This window comes from Pinus tabuliformis, chromosome 2_2, assembly GCF_031772625.1.
Source record: "Pinus tabuliformis cultivar Carrire ecotype Pingquan chromosome 2_2, CPIR1, whole genome shotgun sequence".
Classification (NCBI taxonomy): Eukaryota; Viridiplantae; Streptophyta; class Pinopsida; order Pinales; family Pinaceae; genus Pinus; species Pinus tabuliformis.
Window position 1 is genome coordinate 942886895 of NC_142300.1, and position 22501 is coordinate 942909395.

The 22501-nt window shown below is 36.6% G+C and overlaps 1 pseudogene; it reads right to left on the reverse strand.

Moving 5' to 3' along the window:
* The window catches only part of LOC149196282 (leucine aminopeptidase-like), a 31855-nt pseudogene extending 9840 nt beyond the window's left edge, over positions 1 to 22015 (reverse strand).
* Positions 22016 to 22501: the final 486 nt, after the last annotated feature.

The window sequence follows — 22501 nt, forward strand, 5'->3', positions numbered from 1 at the left end:
TTTTTCACAACTCCTTCTACCTCAAGGAATAGACAAGAGACACCTCCATCATCTCCAACCTACACTCCTAGCCCTAGGATTCCTGGAATTCATGAGGCAGTAGTTGAGTTAGGAGACTCTTACTCACCATCCATCGAATCTGAATTAGGAAAAGATCCTTTCTTTTCTTCTACAGGGAGACACATTGTAATTGAAGAAGTATAATCATCTGAGGAAGAAGAGGGAGAAATTCCTCCTCGTTGGCCATTAGTAGAGGAACCAGGGGACTCTAAAATCTCTGAGAAAACTACCATGACAGAAGAGGGAGTTAACGGATTTGGTAGAGGTAGAGGTAGAGGAGGGGGAGGAGGAAATAATGGAGGAGGTAGAGGTAACAATGGGGGAAATAGGGATGGAGATAACTCATTTGGATTTCCTATAGTCGATGAGGATTCTGGAGCAACAATGAAAAATATTTCACCATCTATCCTCCCAAACTTTCATGGGTTAAGAAATGAAGATCCTGAAACATTTCTATTTGAGTTTGAGGTCATGTGTTGAACCTATGATTATCTAGAAGACTCTCAAAAACTAAAACTGTTTCCTTCAACATTGAAAGGAGCTGCTTTGAAATGGTTCATGGGATTACTCACTCAATCCATTAGGACTTGGAATGATATGAAACAAACATTTCTGGATAGATACATGGATTATTGTATGCCTACCAACGACAAGGATGAAGTATTTAAAATGGTACAAGGAGAAGATGAAAGCTTGGAGGATTTACTTGAAAGATTCCAGTACAATCTGAAAAGAGCAAAAATGAGTAACTTAGATGAGGAAACCTTGAAATCCCTTCTATTAAAAGCCATTAGAGATGAATGGATAGATATTTTGAACATGACGGTAAAAGGAGACATATCTCAACTTCCACTTCATGATATAGCAGAGATGTGTGTCCATCTCTCAAGAGGAAAATCTAAAACTAGAAAAGGGCCTAGAGATCCTTCTCTCATCAGAGCAAACAAATCTACAACTGGATCAGTAAGTAGTGCTGAGATTGGCAATATGCTTGATGAATTCAAAACTGATATCTTAGGGAGTCTTAGTGAGCAACTAGACACTCTTAAGATCCACAATAAGCAAAAAACAGAAGCTGAAGCTTTAGCCATCTTTTGCCCAAAATGTAGAAAAAAACATGCTCTCAGGGAATGTCCCTTGGATGCAAAAGTTGTAGAAACATGTGCGATTTGTTCAGAGAATCATGAGACCAAGGATTGTCCTTCAATGCTTGGGCTCAAAGCTTTCCTCCAAGAAGATCCAAATACAATTGAGTCTCTCTGTTTTGTTGCAAGGTGACCTTGGTAGGGGCAACAAAACCAAGGGTTTAATAACTCTGTGAACTTTCAAACCCCACCAAATTGCAATCCTTGGCAACAACCTTGGTCCCAACCTCAAAATTCTTTTCAATCATGGGTACAAGGCATGCATTAAAATCCTTATGGGAGATTTGCTCAATTTCATCAATATCCTCCATCTTTTCAAAACCAACAAGCTCCACAACTTCCAAATCAAAACCCACAACTATCATTTCCATTTCAACAACAACAACCGTCTCAACAGAACCCAAATTCTCAACTCTTTCTTCCATTCCAACAGAAGTCAAATCAACTTCCTTCTCAGCCATTACCAAACCCCAATAATAAAAACCCTCAAAATGCTTACATGGTAGAAGGTCAACAATTTCCTACCTATATGATTGTTCCTCTTAATGATGTACAACTCAGATCTGGTAGAGTTTTAGATAAACCTTCTATAGATGCCCAAAATCAAAGCATTTCTGAGGAAGATTCTCTTGAAGCCAATAAGGGTTCTGAAGCATCTCTTCAAAACCAAAACACTCAGAAAGAAAAAGAAAAAGAGATAACCCCCACAACTCCTATAGTTGAGCAATCTGCATCTTCATCCACACCTCCTTTTCCTGAAAGATTACAAATTGACAAAGGGGTGGAAAAGCAAATTTTGTTGCCTGACTATGATTTTCTAGATGAATTGAAGAATGTTTGTATCAAGATTCCCTTGTTACAAGCCATTAGAGAGATTCCTATTCTAGCAAAAACAATAAAGGAGTTGAGTCTTAAAAGACCAGGAAGGAAACTTAGAGACACAAGAAGAATCCACCTGGTAGGGAAAATTGCAGACATCATGATGGGAAAAATTACTATGCAGAAATATGTAGATCCTGGTAGTCCAATTGTCAAAACACATATAAATGGGGTAGAAATTCCAAATACTTCGATTGATTTAGGGGTTGCTATCAACATTATGAGTAGACAGACTATGGAACAATTGAAACTTCCTAATCTTCTCTTTACACCTACTTTACTGCAACTTGCAGATCGATCAATTATTAAACCAGATGGTGTATTAGAAGACATTTCAGTCTCCTTAGACTCTTGGGAATATCCAGTAGATTTTATGATTTTAACCCCCAAGAGTAATTTAGGAGGGCACCCTCTCATCTTAGGAAGACCTTGGCTAGCCACAGCCAATGCTTTCATCAGTTGTAGGTCTGGGGATATGTATATTTCTGATGGTAATTTGACAAAGAAATTCAGTCTGTATCCTCCAGCAAAATCAATTACAGAAATAGGAGATAATGAGTGGATTGATGATGAAGATACTATACAACCTGTCTTTACCATTTCTGAAGTTAGTGAAGATAGTCAAATTCTGAACACATTAGAAAACTTTGAAACATATTCAGAATATGACCACACACAATTTCAGTTAGATTCCGACATTGAGTATTTATCATCTAGGCAAATGTCTCTTTTCTCTATGGAAGAGTTTGGTAGTTCCGCCATTGAAATCTTTCCAGGAAAAACATTGAATATCAACAAAAATTTGGAAAGATCACAACAGGAATAACTAACCAAAATCTTGCAAAAACATTCTACTGCATTTGCATGGGAATATACTGATATGAAAGGTATTTACCCTAAGACTTGCATTCATCACATCTACATTGAGGAAAACAGTAGACCAATTAGACAACCTCAGCGAAGGATGAATCCAAACCTTAGGGAGATAGTGAAAGAAGAGCTCCAAAAGTTACTTAATGTAAACTTCATTTATCCAATTTCAGATAGCCGATGGGTTTCTCCTTTGGTTATAGTACCTAAAAAGAATGGTAAATGGAGGGTATGCATTGATTACAGGGAATTGAACAAAGCAACTTTGAAGTATCACTTTCCTTTACCCTTTATCGATCAGGTATTAGATACTTTAGCAAGAAAAAAGTATTTTTCATTTTTGGATGGTTTTAGTGGCTACAATTAGATTCAGGTAGCACCTGAAGATCAGGACAAGACCACATTTACCTGTCCATGGGGAACTTTTGCTTACCGAGTACTTCCTTTTGGATTATGTAATGCACCCGCAACATTTCAAAGGGCAGTACCAGGAATCTTTTCTGATCTAATCCATGATTGTGTAGAGGTTTATATGGATGATTTTACAGTTTATGGTAATTCGTTTGAAGAGGCATTAGAGAATTTGGAAAAAGTCCTTATAAGATGTAAAGAAACAAACCTATCATTAAGTCATGAAAAATGCTTTATGATGTTTACTGAAGGGATTGTTTTAGGACATCATATTTCAGGGGATGGGATTAAAGTTGATAGATCAAAAGTTGAAGTCATCTCCAAGTTGCCTATTCCAAATTGTCAAAAAGATGTTAGAAGTTTCCTTGGATTTACTGGATACTATAGAAGATTTATTGAAAACTTCACCAAAATAGCATCTCCACTCTTCAAATTACTTACAAAAGACTGTGAATTCAAATGCGATCCTGATTTTCAATCTGCATTTGAAACTTTGAAAACAAGAATATCTGAAGCACCCATTTTGAGAGGGCCAAATTGGAAACTTCTTTTCCATATTTCCACAGATGCTTCAGATACAGCTCTAGGAGCTGTGTTGGGACAAAAGGATTTAGTTTCTTATGCCATTTACTACACCAGTAAAAATTTGACTCCCACTGAGTTAAACTATACTGTGACTGAGAAAGAGTTCTTAGCTGTTGTTCATGCAATCAATAAGTTTAGACACTATATAACTGGCTATGAAACTTTTGTCCATACTGATCATTCTGCAATTAGATATCTCATGAATAAACCTGTTACTAATGGCGGAGTTACAAGATGGCTCTTACTTTTACAAGAATTCAATATTACTGTGTTGGATAGACCAGGGAAACAAAATACAGTAGCTGATTTCTTGTATAGAATCCAAAATACTAATGAAGATTCTCCTGTAGAGGATAAGTTCCCAGATGAGTATCTATTTACAATAACTACTAAGACTCCTTGGTATGCAGATATTGCTAACTATCTGGCTATAGGAAAGCTACCTCCACATCTATTTCCTGGTGAAAAAAGAAAAATTATTCAGGAGAGTTCAAGTTATTCATAGATTTCTAATGAATTGTTTAAAACAGGGCTAGATTGTGTGATCAGAAGATATGTTCAGGAAGATGAAATGCCTGACATCCTCAAGGCATGTCATGATGAACCATGCGGTGGACACTTTGCTGACAAAAGGACGGCCTATAAAATCCTTTCTTTAGGATATTATTGGCCTTCCCTTTTCAAAGATGCAAAACAATATGTCAGAAGGTGTGACAGCTACCAAAGAGTTGGGAGATCGACTCTTTCAAATGAAATTCCATTACAACCATAGGTACTCGTCGAACCCTTTGAAAAATGGGCTTTAGATTTCATTGGACCTATTAATCCACCATTTAAACAGAAAAAGTATATATTAGTATGCACTGATTATGTCACTAAATGGGTAGAAGCTAAAGCATTGCCTTTTGCCACTGAAAATTCAGTTGTTCAATTTCTTTTTGAGGATATTCTTACTCGTTTTGGTGTCCTAAGAGAAATTGTGACAGATCAGGGAAGTCAATTTACATCTAACTTGATGGAGAAGCTAATGGAAGAATACAAAATCAAGCACAGAAAATCTATTCCTTACCATCCGCAAGCAAATGGCCAGGTGGAGTCTACAAACAAAGTTCTTGAAAGCATCATCACCAAAACTGTTCATCTACACAGAAAAGATTGGGTAGAAAGGCTTCCTAAAGCCTTATGGGCCTACAGAACTACATGGAAGAATACAACAGGACATTCTCCCTATGAACTTGTTTATGGGAAAGAAGTCCTGCTCCCCATTGAGTTTCAAGTCAAGACTTTCAAGATGGCAGTCCAGTTGGGGATGAATCTATCAGAAGCCCAAAAGCACAGAATGGAGCAGCTGAATGAGCTAGATGAAATCAGACAAGAAGCAATTTTAAAGACTGATCTAGTTCAACATCAAAGAGCTAAATGGCATGACAGATACATCAAAGAGAGAAAGTTTCAAGAGGGAGATTGGGCATTACTGTTTGATTCCAAGTTCAAAGACTTTAAAGGTAAATTTCAGACCCATTGGCTTGGGCCATATGAAATTGACAAAGTCTTTAATAATGGAGCAGTAAGAGTCAAGACCATTAATGAATTTCAGATTTCTTTTCTTGTGAATGGCCACCGATTGAAAATTTATCATAAGCCACTCTCAAGAGAAGAATTTGTCAAGATGTTCCAAGAGAATTCTGAAATAAGGCTGGTGGAGAAGAATCCTTCTTCCCCACCAGCCTAGCCTTTTATTCTTTCAGTTAAAAAAAAAAAACAAAATTGTATAAGCCTGAAAACCAATCATAGATTGGCAGTCTTATACAGAAAATATCGAGTGAAAACCAAGGACACTTGACACTCTATATTTTCTAAAAAAAAATCTCCTCTCCTTCTCTTTCCATCTTCACTCCACCTCATTTTCCATTTCACTTCACCTCCATCTCATTCACATTTTCTCTTCATTTCACTCCCCTTCATTTTCATTCCATTCCACTCAATTCATTCTCATTTCATCAATAAAAGTTCCTTTTAGAACTATTTCCACTCAGTTAGTTCTTTTCTAACCACATTTGTTCAGCTAAGTGGGTGTTGTCCCAGTTTCCGCAGCTGGAAGCAGTTTCCGCAGCCAGAAACAGTTTCTGCAGCCAGAAACGATTTCCGCAGCCACCATCACTCTTTTTTTCAAATACAATCAAAATGTTAGTACAGAAATCATGAAAATGCAGGTGTAACTGAGAAAATACAATGAAGACATGGAGCATCTCCAAGATATCAAGAAAGAACAGTTGGCTAAAAGCTATGGGCAAGAAATGACAAAGTTTCCAAAGGTACGAGCAAAACTTTTTATCAAATAGCAATTGAAGTCATGATTATGCATAGTCATCAAACCATGAAGAGTTCTACTATGTGCAATGATTCGATATGATAGCTCCATTACCACTCCTATCCCACGAAATTACTCCATACACCAAGCATTCATTTCTTAACGGTCTCATGATGGGTTTTTTGGGTTTAAACTCAAGTTAACTGCACTTCATTTGCCACCTGCGCACATGAGATGTGACCAATCTCCTTACGGCTCTTCTTCACCGTATTTTCGGCAGCTATCTATTAAAACATGTAATCTCCCGTACACAACCGTTAATTCAAAAAGATCTCGCCTCCACTACCGGTCACTTACCATTTCATTTAAGAGCTTCCTTTCATATACATGCACTTCAGTTTGTAAACCCATTCACCATTGTCTATCCTCTGTTCTGCCTGTAATCCGAAGCATTCCCGTCATCTGCTATCGATTGCAACCATTACCTTTTACCATAAACCCTACAATCGAACTACCGTCCTCTGTTAAAAATTGTATCCTTAGCCGAAATCCGAAACAGGGAAAGAAATGGGAAAACTACTCAGGGCAGAGCCAGAAGGACCAAAATACTTAGAAGGTTACCCTCAGGCCAAGGATTTACTGAAGAAAGCTAAGTGGTTACGATTCATTCAAAGGATTAAAGGCTATAACAAAGAAGTAACCAAGGCTTTTGCACAGTCATTTGATGGTCAGAAAGTGGAGATTGGAGATTTGAAGCTTACAGTGACCGAAACAACGGTAGCAGCTGCTACAGGCTTACCTCAGGAAGGTGAAAGATGGTTCAAAAATAAAAGCGTGGATGAGCAGGCATGGAGAATCATGCTAAGAAACCCAGGTATGGACACTACCGTGTTTACTAAAGGAATCCCTGTTCATGCATTGAAGGAAGAATGGGCTAGCCTACTATTAGTTATCCAAAAATTTGTCACCTATGAAGGATGCTTCGGTTCGATGTATATGTACCATGCTAGACTACTGATGAATTTCTTAGAAAATCGGGCTCTTAATTTGCCTTATTTCTTGCTCTTGAGTTTGAAGAAAATGAGCATTACAGTCCAAAAACACATAGGCAATATAGACCCTCATCTATACCATCATGGACTTATAAAAATTCTTATTGAAGACCACTTAAGGAAAAACAAAGATACATGGGAGCAATTTTTGATAAGAAACTACTTCCAAGAGCCATCTGAGGCCTCTAAAAGTAGCACAACGAGGACACCAAGAAAAAGTAGGAGGAGAGAAAAGAACACTACAGTCCAAGACTCCCCTACTATAGAAACTCAAGAAACTGACCAAAAAGAAGAAGAAGATAAAGCTAAAGACAAGAAACAGAAGAAAGAAAAGGGCAAAAGAACCATCCAAGAAGTCTATCCATCCCATGAGCAATCCATAGAGGAGGATTATCAATCACTGTCAGAAAGATTAGTACATCTTCAGGCTACTACTATAGCAAAGAAAAAGGCAAAAGGAAAACAGAGTATACAAGAAAAGAGCACTAGTCCACCATACTTAAGGAGAAGCACAAGGTTAAGAGGAAAAGGGAGTAAAACGCAAATAAAACGGCCCCACTTCATTGACTTAGGTGTAGAGACACCTGAGAAAACTCCAGCTGGCCGTAGTCCACCTCATCCTCAACCAAGCATTGAAATCAGTCCTACACATGATGAAAGCCCTTCTCGGCCAGAGTTGGAGAGCAGTCCTCCTCCTCCACCAGATTTTGAACTCAGTCCAAGAAAGACACTTGAAGTAGACCCCAATCAACAGGAAGTATATGACTACTTGGAATCATTAGAAAAATCAGCTGCAAGTCCAAGCACCATTCTGCCACTAGATGCACAAGTTCAGTCCTTGAAACAGGAGGTATTTGAATTAGAAGTCCTAAATAGGCGTATCAAGCAGGAAATGAAGCACTCAAAGAGTAGAGCAAGGTAGACAAGATTATCCATGATAACGCTATGCTCCATTTAGGACTATCGCAAAAGAAAAACAAGAAGCTGAAGAAAAAGTGCAAAAAGTTGAGCAGAGCATTGATTAATCTCAAGTTCAAGTGTCTAATAAGGAAACCAAGAATGGTGGTAGCACCAAAGAAGAAGAAAAGAGGGCTAGATGTCCTAGTAGAAGCATCAGAACATATGGATTAGAAAGGGGTGATTAAATTTTGGTTGCATGAGGACATGCAACACCTTCACAGTGGGGGTATGTTGAGTCCCAAACCTGCACTTCCCTATATACCCTTTCAGCCTTCTTTTTCCATTTACTTCATCCACCAAGCTGTCAAATCGTTTCATAATAGTTTCAAAAGAACTTATGGAATGGTTTCCTAACTATGCTTATGATTGTTGTTTGATTTAGATTTTTGTTCAAGTAGCTGCGGAAACTTGTCACTTTCCACAGCCAACCCAAGTTTCCGCAGCCATTTTGTTAAAGGCTATGCTACAGGTGTCCGATGGAGAAACCAGCCACATGGGTAAGCTGTACGTGACGTGTAAATGGGGTGTGTCCCCTCAGATCAGCCAAATCATTCATAAACAGTCGCGGTCAAGGATGGTCAAAGGAAGGGCCAAATGAAGAATTTCGCGGTGGCACGGCTCTCTTTTGCCCAAGTGAAGGTTTGCGGGGCACGATCCTCAGTTTTCGGAGGTATTGGCACACCTGGAGAGCAACCCGTGAACTAAACCAAGCAGCCACCACTCCATGAATTCATGACCACCACGCTAGATCTCGGCTAAAGGGATTTACGTGTCTTTTAGCAGCATAAATGTAGGAATTAGTTGCAGCATCTTTTTCTTATAAATAACGCGTTGATATACGCTGAAGGATTAGCTTTCATATTGTAATTTCGACTGTTGTCACCCACTGTACTGCATTTCACTTTAAATACATGAGAAGACAGTTTTTTTGAATCGGATTTGTGACTAAATGATTGATTGGCTGAGGTTGCAGAGGGCCCCTGTACACCAGAGACTTGTATAGTTTCTACTTGCTTTCATTTACTACTTTCTTTCAATCATTTCTTGTATATATAGTGTGCTGTTCTAATGATCATTGCTGTCTATATTTCCTTTATGTTTCTTTTCTAACTATTAGCTGATCAGTGCTTCTTTTACAGGTTTTGTTGTAGGTAGCCTGGGCAGATTTACATATTTTTTTTTTATAACTACTGACATATGAGATCATCTTGTCCTTCCTGCTAATTTTCATTTTCTGAAGTTTAATTCCAGCACTGTCATTTTTCAAATTTTGTTTTGCTTATTTATTTTTATGCTACTTAGACATCATACTACTCATTTGTTTATGGTTTATTTCTATAGTCAAGTGACTCTATTAGTAAGGAATCAGAATATTACTTATTGTAGTGTGATTTAGTTTACTTTCTTGCAATTTAGATATCATATTGCTTAACTTGTTCATGATTGCTTCCCATAAGGCAAATTGAGATGAAGGGTAAAGGATCAGAAGAGTTGAAGTAGTGTGATTAGTTTCCTTTATGCAATTTAGTTTCCTGCAATTTAGATATCATATTGCTTAACTTGTTCATGATTGCTTCCCATAAGGCAGATTGAGTTGAAGGGTAAAGGATCAGAAGAGTTGAAGTAGTGTGATTAGTTTCCTTTATGCAATTTAATTTCCTGCAATTTAGATATCATATTGCTTAACTTGTTCATGATTGCTTCCCATAAGGCAGATTGCGTTGAAGGGTAAAGGATTAGAAGGGTTTAAGCAGTGTGAATTAGTTGCTTTGGTTTCAGTCTTTGAGTTGCTTTAAGTTCAGTTTTTACTTTCTTTTTCATACAGCAGCAAGGATACTGGGCCATTGTCATTAGTTCACTGTTTGATACATTTACTTCCTCTTAAGAATTGATTTCATTATAGTTAGTTTAGAGCTTTCTTTTTGAACATTTTTAAGTTTGGAAAATCACTGTAGAAATCGCCATTACCATCCATACTTAACTTTCAATTTTGCCATCACACACACTAGGGAATCCATAAAAGATAAATCCTAAAACAAACTAAAAAAAACTCAAAAATGACAAAAGGATAAGAAAATGGTTATCTTGTACATATAGTATACTTCACTTCGTCAGTTTACGAATCCCGGATTGACATTTTAATCAGCAATTTAGAACACACTAAATTTACGAATCCTGGGCACTAATTGAATTCATGTCGTAGCCTCTTTTTGCTTTTTCTATCCCAAACTTCTTCTTCATACTGTTTACTATGATGCAGTCTTGATCCTTTCCAATGAACTCCTCTGTAGGGTTCCTCCCTAGGTATGGTAGTATCATGATCCTCTAGATCAACATTGGATCTATAGGGATCTTATTTCCCATCCATGAGCATCCATCATGTACCAGCATGAGAAACTAACCATCACACGCTCTGTGCCTCAAACTTCTGCTAAAGTGCGGCACATTTAACGTATTTAGTAGTCCTGACTTCACCACCCCATTTACCAATTGTTGTGGTTTTATCCTTATTACTCCATTGTTTGGGTATTACACCTGTTTGAAATACTGGTCTAGTGTGAACTAAGGGTACTTCTTCCTATCGTTAAAGTCATAATCTGCGAACTTCAACTACAGTATTTTCTAAGTAATTCCCCAATAAATGGTACTTTTTCTAGCAATAGGGGTGTCATGCCGAACTTTGCATCCTTCGAGTCTTTGACAGGTTTTTCATTTGGTTTCCTCAGCGAAATGTATGATGGTAGAGGTGAATATGCTATGCCCTCTATTTCCATATGTTCTGCATGCTCCGCTTTTTCCTCACTATTTATGACTTGCTCAGGTTGTTGTTGAGGTTTGACAAATTTCTTATCCTATTTCTTCTTAGTTCTCTCTTCCTTGGTCAGTTTCTTCCTCGACGATCTTCGTTTTTTTTGTGTTGATGATATTATGGTTGATGTTGTTGTAGAAGATGTTGTTGTGGTCATCTCAGCTGATGTTGTGGGCATACCAATGGTTCCTACAGTAGATGCTTCAATGGATCCTTCCAAGACTCTCTCATTGAACATATGCAGAAATTCTTCGCTTGACCGGACATTCATGCGGAAATTCTTTGAAATTTCTTTGCAGTATCAGTACTCGAATTCTCAATTCAGTAGTGTTCGATTTGCGTGGGAGGAAACTTTTTATAACAAGTATAAAATTCAAACCCATCATTAGATTAGATATTTTCTAGATTGCATTTAGATTGTGTTCATTAATTTCATATCTATCCTTAGATCTTGTGAATTTGTCCTCATAAATGCAATTTTCCGCATATTTCCCCTCTTAATGGTCATATTTCTATTTTTTGGTGAAATTCGACACATCCGATAGTGTAAAGAACATTTTTCTTGCGTCACAACTCCTATTGACTTTGACATAATCCAGACTATAGCGAAGTAGCCTCCTATGCAAAGTTCTTTCTGCAATGTAGTTTATAGTCCATGCCCACTTTCAACTGTAGGTGGCACTACGACTTTTCCCCTTTCTTCTTTAGAGCAAGGTTGTAGGGGTAGAGCCTTCCCTGTACATCTTCAAACTACTGCCATTTACTTTTCCCTTAGTCAATTCTCCATTTGACTTTGCTAATTGAACTGCGCTTGCATCAATAACATGCTTGATAATGTAGGGGCTTAACCAATTCATCTTGAATTTCCTTGGAAATTTCACAAACTTATTGTCATATAGGAGAACAAGGTCCCCTACCTGAAACTTATTTCTCTTAATATGTCTATCATGCCAAGCGTTTTCTCTTGCTTTTTGTACTTGTTGATGGAATCCTCCTATAAATTTGTTTTCCTCTAAAGAAATCAACTGCGACATTCTTTCCTCCATTATGTTAGGGTCTGCCATATATTTAAAAGTTGCAATCCTCAAGCTAGGCACAATGTATTCCATGGGCATCACAACTTCTTACCCATAAACTAATCTGAAGGGAGTCTAGCCTATTAACTTCTTTCATGTAGTCCTATAAACCCATAATATTGTTTGGATTCTAGGTTACAATCATCTCTATTCACATTTCATACCTTAGTAAGTGCATTCCCTAAAATATTATTAAATGATTCTACTGTTCCATTCGCCTAAGGGTGATAAGGAGTACTCTTCTGATCACAAACTTGGAATTCCTCAGTCAATGCTTCAATGGTTTTATTCAGGAAGTGGGAACCTTGGTCACTCATCAAAATATTTGTATATCCATATCTTGATAGTATGTATTCAAAATTAGAATTCACAGAAGTCTTTACGCTACAATCCTTTACTGGTTGTGCTTTTTCCCACCTTGTCAAATAGTCATTTACAGTAATTATGTACTTTGCACCAGTCCTCTTTCCAAGTGGGTTGATAGATCCAACAAAATCAATATCCCATTTATCAAAACCCTACAATGTAACTTTTGGTACTAGTGGAACCTCATATATTCTTAAAGGTTTTCCTATTCTTTGACATACATCACATGTTGTGTCATAATCCTTTGCATCTTTGTGTAGTGTAGGGCACAACAATCATGCTCTCAAAATATTTTGGGCACTAGTTTTCCCTGCCTAATGTCCACTAGGTGCGCCTTCATGAGCCTCTTTTAGAATCACTTGTCTTTCATGTTCAGAGACATACCTACATAGTATCTCATCTAGTCCCATCTTATATAACTGTCTTGTTATTAAGGAAAATTCAGTTGCCTTGACCCCTATTTTTTTCTTCTGCTCAATAGTATATTCAAAAGGAGCCATTCCTATGTTCAAAAACTGAATAATACGTGTAAAATGGTCATCTATAGTTCTGGTTGCAAATAATTGTTAATGAGGGAGATTATCTTCTATGCTGGTTGGTTCTTCCCTTATTTCCAACCTTGACAAATGGCCAGGTCCTAGATTCAGTCTTCCTAGTTTAGCAATGAACTAAAAGTCATATTCTTGAAATAATAGTAACCATATGCAAATATTTCCTCATAAGACATGCTTATTAACTATATACTTCAGTGCAAAATGATCTATAAAGATTTTAAAATTTGAACCCAACAGATAATATCTAAATTTCTACAAAGAATATACGATAGTAAATCCTTCTCTTTCTATAGTTGTGTAATTATTTTCTACCTTGAACAACTTTCTACTTGCAAAGGCTATAGGATGATCAATTTCTACTTCACTAGTTTGTACTAATACCACTCCCAAAGCTATACAAGAGGCATCCACGTGAACATGGAATTCCTTATTCCAATAAAGGAACACTAATATAGGTGAAACTACCATCTTTTCTTTCAACATGTCAATGCTCTTTAGACATTCTTCATCCCACTGAAAAGTTACATCCTTCTTTAACAACTTCTCCATAGGTGAAGTGATCTGCGCATACCCTTTGATGAATTTCCTATAATACTGAGTATGTCCCAATGTACTGCAAAGCTAACTTACTGTCTCAAGTGGAGACAAATTCACAATGATAGCAATATTAGTAGCGTCCACCATTAATCCTTGCTTGCAAAAAATATGTCCCAAAGTATACCAAAAGGTACACAAAATATGCACTTCTTTAAATTCAAAGAGATGTGATATTGTCTACATGTGTCAAGCATAAGTCTTAAACTTCCAATATGTTTTCTTAGCAACCCAAATATTGTCCAATCATAAAAGTATACCTCCAAAAAATTTTGGATATATTTTTAAAAGCTGCAACCACCACACTATAAAATATAGCAGGGGCATTCTATAACCCAACAGGAATTACTGTATATTGATATAAGCGCCATTTTGTAGCAAACGTGGTCTTATTCCGATCTTCAGGTGCAATCATAATCTAATGACAACCTAAAAATCCATTGTAAATGAATAAGCTTCTTGACCTCCTACATTGTCTATCACTTCATTTGTGAAAGGGGCGGGAAATGGATTATGTAAACATGCATTGTTTAACTTTCTCAAATCAACACAAATCGTGATTTCTCCTTGAGTATTTTTCTCTTCCACCACCATTGGACTTACCCATTCTGATTCTTCTACTGGTTCAATAATTCCTTCTCCTGTCATATTATCCAGCTCTATATTTACTTTCTCCGTATACTTTGGGTTCAATTTGTAAGGTCTTTGCTTGACTGGCTTCACATCATGTTTAAGGGGAATCTTCATAACTCCTAGATCTCCTACTATACCCTTCATTTCTGAAAACATTGTGGGAAACAATTATTTATATTCATGAAGTAATTCTGTAGCTTTACTGACTGTCTCTTCATCCTAATAATCTCTTATTGTTGCAAACTTTGGTTCCTTATCTGATCCTATGTTCACCTTCTCGGTCTTCAATGGCTTCATTATATCTAGTATCCCCAACTTAGGTCCATTTACTTCATGATATCTTTTTGATTACGTTATGTCGATGTTGTGAGGATCTTCTTCCTCTTCTATAGTAAGGTTATGGCATTCTAGTTAATTTTCTATCTGTGCAACCCAATAAGGTTGTTTCCATGTCAGTGGAGTTACATTCTCAAAGATTTTCTTCTTAACTATCTAAAGGGCCAAATCTATGTATGGACAATCATCTTCAAAGCTAAATTTTAATATGAAACCATCAACCATGTCTTTCCAGTTTACTGTACCATGTCGAAGTTATGTTTCTAAGTACCAGTTCTTCAAGATTGTCTCTAATTTATGAATGAATCCATGTACTCATTCTTTCTATGGAATCTCCTTCCATGATGTAGTGCATAGCTGGATATGCTTCCTAGGGTTAGTTTCACCATCATATTTTATCTCTATTTCTGTATCTATCTGTCCAAACCTTATCCACATCAATCTTCGACATTCTTTCTAGCCTTCTATATTCTTCTTGTGTGCACCCCACCATCTAGCAGGAGTAGCTTTCAGGGCTATATCCAAGGCTAACAATCTTTGAATTTCTGGAACATGTTCCTCATATTCATCAAGAAAAATATTCACATCACCTAAGCCATCATAAGAAGGCAAATTACATACCTCAGATGTCATGCAACGAACTGATTTGGAAATTCTTGCACAACACCTTGTAGATACTTCATGTAGTTTTTTTTACCAATTCTCCAATTCTTCTTCTGAGTCTGATGCAGAAGAACTATCATGCTTTGAAACCCTTCTGTAGTAGGGTTAAAAAAATATTTCTCTTGTGTTGTCATTTGATAAAGATTATCTATATCAGCTACGTAGTACTCTTCTTTAACTAGTTCTTTATATATTACTCCTTCTTATGGATCCAAAGGAACAATTACTCTCATATTAATTCCTTCAAATATCATCTTCCTCTTCTTCAAATTAATTATGGCCATATTATCAAATTCCCAGTCAAGTCTAAGCAATGCAAGATAAGGGTTACTATCATCAATGTTCTTTATGACTTCAAAGTCAACGGTAGTGCTGACTCCTTCAATATTCATTGTTACACCTGGTAGTCTTCCTACGGGAAAGATATTTTGTTGATTTTCCATCCTTAACTGAATAGGTAGTCGTTGTAGCTTCGGCTTACCCATTAATTCCCATGTCTGCTTTGTCAAAACTTTAGAATCACATCCGAGATCTAGAATAACTTGATATTTTTCATATTCTCCTATCTACACACTAAGCCTCATTTCTCTTCTAGTGCTCCTCTATCGATGAAAATTATTCATTGTGCGCATCTCACTTCCCGATGTTTGTTTTGATGCATAAGAATCTTTCAATTGCTGAAGTCCTTCTATAGCGATTTGATCTCTTAATAATTTCATACAAGTTTGTAGAAAAGACTTTAAAGTACCTCCCTCATTTGCTAACTCCTCTTCCTATGTCGGTGCTTGATCTTGGGTCGAGGTTCGATTCTGCATCGAAACTTGATTCTATGTTGAAGCTAATGATACATCGCACCTAGTTTTCTACTTTTGCTATACACTAGAGGTCGAATCTCCAACACCCATAAAGCTTCAATTTTCTTCCATAAACACTTGTTTTTCCTTCTGACTATAAAAAACATGAGCTTTCTCAATAGTTTTTCTAACCCATGAAGTTTTAGATTCTTACTTTCCATCTTTTTTATCACTAGCGATCATAGCTCCACTTCTAGTAACAATACTAATTCGCCATTTGTCATTCCTTCTTTCAGTGGTCATCATTTGAATATTCTGTTTTGGTTGTCGATTCCCTTTCTCTTCCATTTTTTTCATAAGTACAAGGCATTATTCAATTACATGGTCAAAATATTTATAGTACTTACATGTCGTAGTAGGGTTTTGATAATCTCTCGCAAACTGACCTGCCTAGCCACAGTTATAGCAAATAATCTATCCACTTCCTTGACCAGCTCCAACACCTTAACCTCTTCCTTGCTAGCCTCCTCGACCTTCGTGTTTTCCACTGCCTTCATGTCCATATTCTTTTGCTTGTATTCTATATGTGTCATCATTGTGTTCCATCATTAGTTCATACGCTCGATAATTGTTCTCATCGTGTCCTATTGATTTACAAAATTTGCAATATATGTTCCTTGGAGTCTACACATATTTTTGTAACATGTAACAATCTTCTGAGCGATGTTAGCCTCTAGTCTTTCATATCTTGCACCATAGGTTGGATCTTACATTTAAGCCATTTGGCGCCCCACTAGCCATGTAATCCCTAAAGATAGGACATTTTTCTTTAAAATGGCCCTCCAATATACACTTTGTACACCATATTTTCTATGATTTCTTTTCTTTTCTTGATATCTTGTATCTGCAAGGTTAGGTTTGTGAGATGACTCTAAATATGTTGAATACATGGTTTATTATCAACTACAAGTGAAGCTTCCAACTCCATCGCAAGATGCAGAGCTTCGGGTTGACTTTTTATCTTTTGTTCCATAAATGGTAGTCTAATATGTGGTAACAACGCAGCCATAAACCATTATTGATGTTGATGCGAAGCTATTACAAAGCTTACTTGATCTAACAATTCCTTAAATCTCTCATCAAATTCCCAAACATACTTACTAGGTTTCTGTTTAATTTATTTTAATTCAGTGATGCACTGTGACTCGGACTTCGACTTCTTAAATTCTCTTATAAACGTTGTTTAAATATATACAAATATTTTAATTTGATTATTGAAATACTTCATATACTATGTCATATATCTATCTCGTAATGTCGTAATGAGATGTGATTTCTTTATATTTTCATCATTGATCTGCTTCGCGGTCCATACAGCTTCACATAAAAAACAAAACTTCTTTAGATCCTTCGATGCAATTCCTTTGAAAGCAAGTAGCTTCATATCATCAGTCATATTTATTCTTGGAGGGAGAGGGGAAGGGGGAGGGAGATGGGGAGTAGGATGAGTAGTGGGAGAAGGGCGAGCGGGAGGGGGAGGGGGATAGCCAAAAAAACCCTGGTTATTGCTAGATTCCAGCGTCTATAGACTCTCAAACTTGGAAGGTGAATACTATGGAGCTACCTAAGGGTTATTAGGGTGGTTATCTTCTCTTTCAATTTTAGACTCACTCAAAAGAGGACTATACTCAACCTCTACAAAGGTATTTGTATCTTGTCCATGAGCTCTCTTTCTAGTATCTATTACATATCTTTTTCCACTTCTCGTTGTTCTAAACTATTACTCAGATCTACTTTCTCCTATTACAAACATGAGTCAACTAACAATCTGGTTGCATCCATAAAACTCATTTTTCATATAGAAGGATCTTATTCCAGAGTTTCAAAGATTTCAATTACTTGCCTTGCAGACTTTTGAAGAATTGTCATTTTGCTTTGTTTTAGGACACAGACTGGTCTAATGTGAACTTAATAATAAACTCTCCCAAGATGTTATCAATCCAGAAATCAATAGCCCTTGAAATCATGTTTTTAGTTCTCTTCAGTCATTATATCAATTCAAGAGTCCACGTCGTAGGTTCTCCGCCCTTAAAATAGGTCTTTCTTTCGGTAAACCTTGATATCCACTCATACAGTTCAACAGGAAATGATGATAAGAAAATTTCATATTGATATGTGAAAATATATCTTTGTAACCAAGCTTCAGACTTGAGATGAAGGTTTTTGTTCTCTTGATTTACAAATTCTCACTCCTTCGATTCTAGCCAATCTTGAATCTCCTTCTTCGACGAATGCCACACAAACATATCCCTAAAATAGATCCTAGTCTTGACAATGGAACCATTTTTTGGTTATGATTAGGCTGACTCAATTTTGATCTATAATACGCACCAACAAAACCCTTAATCACTGGTCCTTTTGGCAACGACCTGCCAGCAAATCGCAGTCTCACCCAAAGTGACTATGGGAGGATATAGAACCATGTTTCCATAGCCTTGAGGATGATGTGATGTAGTAATTTTATGTTCTTATATCTTTAACACACATAGATTACTTCGCCACATACATAAATATATCATATAAACCTATAATCATTACTGCGTTGTAATAAAATGCATTATAGTAAGCTGCTACGTTACAACAGATAATAATAAAAGATACACATGAAGACATAAATATTACCATGGTTCATCCCAATGTGGGACTATGTCCACAAGAACTATTGGTTATAATAACTAATATTGTAAAACAAATAGTTCTTGACCTACACAATAAACTACAAGTCATTTGTGCAGTCAGTTGCAGAGCCTTTTCTTCGCCACGAGTTACATATCACAATAATTTTACCATAAACATAGATTTGGACCATAATGATCATTCTTCTTCTTATTATTGATCCTTATATATACTACTACGTCAAGGGATATATCATCAAAATACCATGGTCCATATTCCATGGACTCCCCTAATACAAGCTACCATGGTCCAAAAACCATTGATATTTTACAACATTACATTCTTCTACAAAATGGAGGGGCTTTAGCCCACCCTGATGCCCATACGTTGCGTGGTATGGCGACTGGGCAGTCCACTTGGCACTCCACTTCTCCACTGTGTGGTCCACTTCATGCTCTAATGCATTCTTTACTTCGCATGCTACTCCACAAAATGTGGAGTCTTCACCAAAACTAGACCAGGTTGGGCTGTACCCAACACCAAGATTTGATTTTTTAATTGTTTTTTTTATTTTATATCTAAAAATGGAGCAAGAGAATTAGATATTATCACTACACATTGTTTCAATTGAAAACAAAACAAACATGCTAGGACCTAAAAATAGAATAAACAATTTGGTAGAAATCCATGATTTCCTTTTAGGTAGAAAATCCATTTCCAATAAATGTAAGCACAAGAATCGTTTGGTAGTGTGCTTAAATTATGATAGTTATAATTTATTTTTACTTGGAACAACCTAGATGTATAAAAGGATCCAAACAGGAAATCATTTTAGTACAACGTATTTGTATCTCACTTTGAGTAACACAACTATTTAAAATCAAAAGAAGGTGGCCAATGTCAGTGATAGGATCCTCAGGTAATAGACTCCAGTTATAATATTTTTTGTTACTTGGAAGAACAAGGTAGGTGCATCAGCAAGCCAGACACACTGGAGCATAAAAAAAACAAACATTTTAGAAATGCATATTTGTATTCCACCCTATTGAGCACAACCATTTCCAATCAAGAAATGGGAACAAACAAGTGCAGGAATCCTTTAGTGGGGTCATGGATACAATACTTTCTTTTAATTTTTAGATATCAAGTTGTAGGTAATTAAATGGAGGAATAAAAGAAAATTTTGGTGGTCTTGAATCTTGAGTTTTATTGAGAAAACTTGGGCACAACATGTCAAGTAAACAAAAAATGGTCATTACTTTTTTGTTCTACATTTTTATTAAAATTATTTTCAATGGCAAAAAAATTTGATCATAATAGAGCAAGTGTAAAGAATTTGTAAAGGTTGCACACTCATGATGGCTTTATTTTCTTGCGGAGAATCTTCAAGTAACGCTTCCACTCTTGAACTTGCCAGTTGTTCACTTCCTCATTAAAGGGAATTCATTCAGTAATGATGTCTCATGATGCAGAAAAGACCTTATCATGGATGGTGGAAATGGGCTCCATGACATCTAGAGGAATTCAAGTCCCATCTACCCAAACATCTAAATGGAATTTATTCTCCATGTTGGGGAGATTCTTCTTTAGAAAGGCCAAGAATGTATCGGTATGAATGGATTGGAACTTGAAACATTAGATATATTTCTTTAGAAATTCATCAAACTCAGGGCATCCAACTAGCACTCAAAAAAGTATAGGTATCAATAGATTGAGTTTGGATTTTTGCATCAATAAAACTAAACTTTAGACCCACTCAAGATTGACATTATGTGTTACCTGTAGGAGGATGGGAATGCAATTAAAACAAGAAACACATAAATACAATAGAGCAACAATAAATGGAGAAGAGACTGAGTAAAACCTAACTCTCAATATACAAAAGGAATTGAAAACGATTTTTGTAAGGGACAGGAGAGTAAACATCCTTGGGATCAACCACTTCTTGGTTTGTTGTCAATTTGGTAAAATTTCATAATATCTTTGGATCTAACCATCTCATCCTTCAAATATTAGTAACTTAAGACAATGTTCAAAGCATCACACTCCACGCTCTATACATATTCCAACAATTCTTAGCTCTGCATATTTCGTAAGCTATGAAAAAATGCACTTCCCAAATATTAAAACCATAAATCCTCAAAAATCAAATCTTCAACAATGTGTTTTATATGGAATATGGTAAATACGGTTAAGTGTGTATGTAATAGTACCTCATTTGGCCAAAATTCATCATTTATGGGATTGGTGATGAGATTCCGAGTCGAGTTGTGTGCAAGCTCATGCGCCACAACCTACCCACCCATCAAATTCTCTGCAATGATAGTGGGGATTAAGAAGACAAACCTAAGATTCTCCATTCCTACAGATGGGAAACTCAGGGGAAAGATAAGGAGATAGAGCCTCTCCCATTCATATCCACCCAAGATCTTTCCCCCCTGATTCATTATCTCCTCTGTATTTATGAACTTATGTTTTGCATATTACGGAACATGAAAAGGTTTAGAATAAATCCTAGTCCTAGGGCCAACCTCCCTAGAAATATTATTCCCCACCACAAATGAAAACATATATGGAGGTATTGGTTGCTACATTGAAAAATACTCAATAACTCTTCCATGCATTTCCTACTTCTGATTATGACATGGCCCCTTTACTTCTCCCATGGAAGGATCCATCCAGTCCTTATGGGTAGCAGACGTTACATAGCTCATTTTTTCAAGAACAATTAGCATAACCAAGTATTGAATCCTCACTCTTAGCATATCATGACAGATGAATATAGAACGAGCATGGATAGACTGGCATTGGGTGTAGAGATATAGATTTTTTTCCCTATAGTCTATGTTGGATTCAACCATTGAATAATTGAAGTTGATTGACGGGTTTTGAATGATATAATAAAAGAGATTTTATTTGTAAGGGAAAGTTTGAGAAGAATTCCCTTGATGGTATAATGATTTTTCAAAATGAAAGGCATGGAAGTAGAGGACAAAAATGATTCAGATGTGTCATGCTAAACTCCATGTATTTCAAGGAAACCAGTATTAAGATATATATCCTAGAATAAGTACTTTCAAGCGTTAATAACATAACCATCAATTTCTTTGCTACTAAATTCAAAACACAATGAAAGATGGCCATGTTTTATTAGAGGATGCACTGAATCTGTTAAGGAATTATGATGAATTAGAGTCGTATTATAGTCATATGCCCAGTCAAAATTTCTCTTTAAATTCATCGCTCTTGCTAAGGCTACTGAATGGTGGATGTGGTGATACCGTTGGTTGTATCTTCCCACTCCTATGCCTCTGCCTCTGCCTCTACCACCCATTCATGCACATGCCTATGCTCCTCCTACAAAATGCTAAACCTGATCAATTATTTTGTTGAAATTTTTGTTATTTTGTTCTCTAATTTTTTAATCGCGTGCAAAAAAGATGAACACAGTCACTAGGAAGAAGAATCATTTAATCTCTCGAAAGGTTGGGGAGCCAATAGATCGCTGACTACAATTGATTCAACATACCTCCAGGCCTCTATCAATGAAAGGCTTCCGAATTGAAAAGGCGTCATTTGAGATTTCTTGGTCAAAGGTGGTTTGAGTCCGACATAGGTGCAAACCATGGACAGAACAAAAACGTTGATGGAGCTCTCTGTGGGAGAAGGTGAGATTGTGAAAGCCTTATATGCCTAAGGCCTGAACCGGTATGATCGGTGGTGAAGG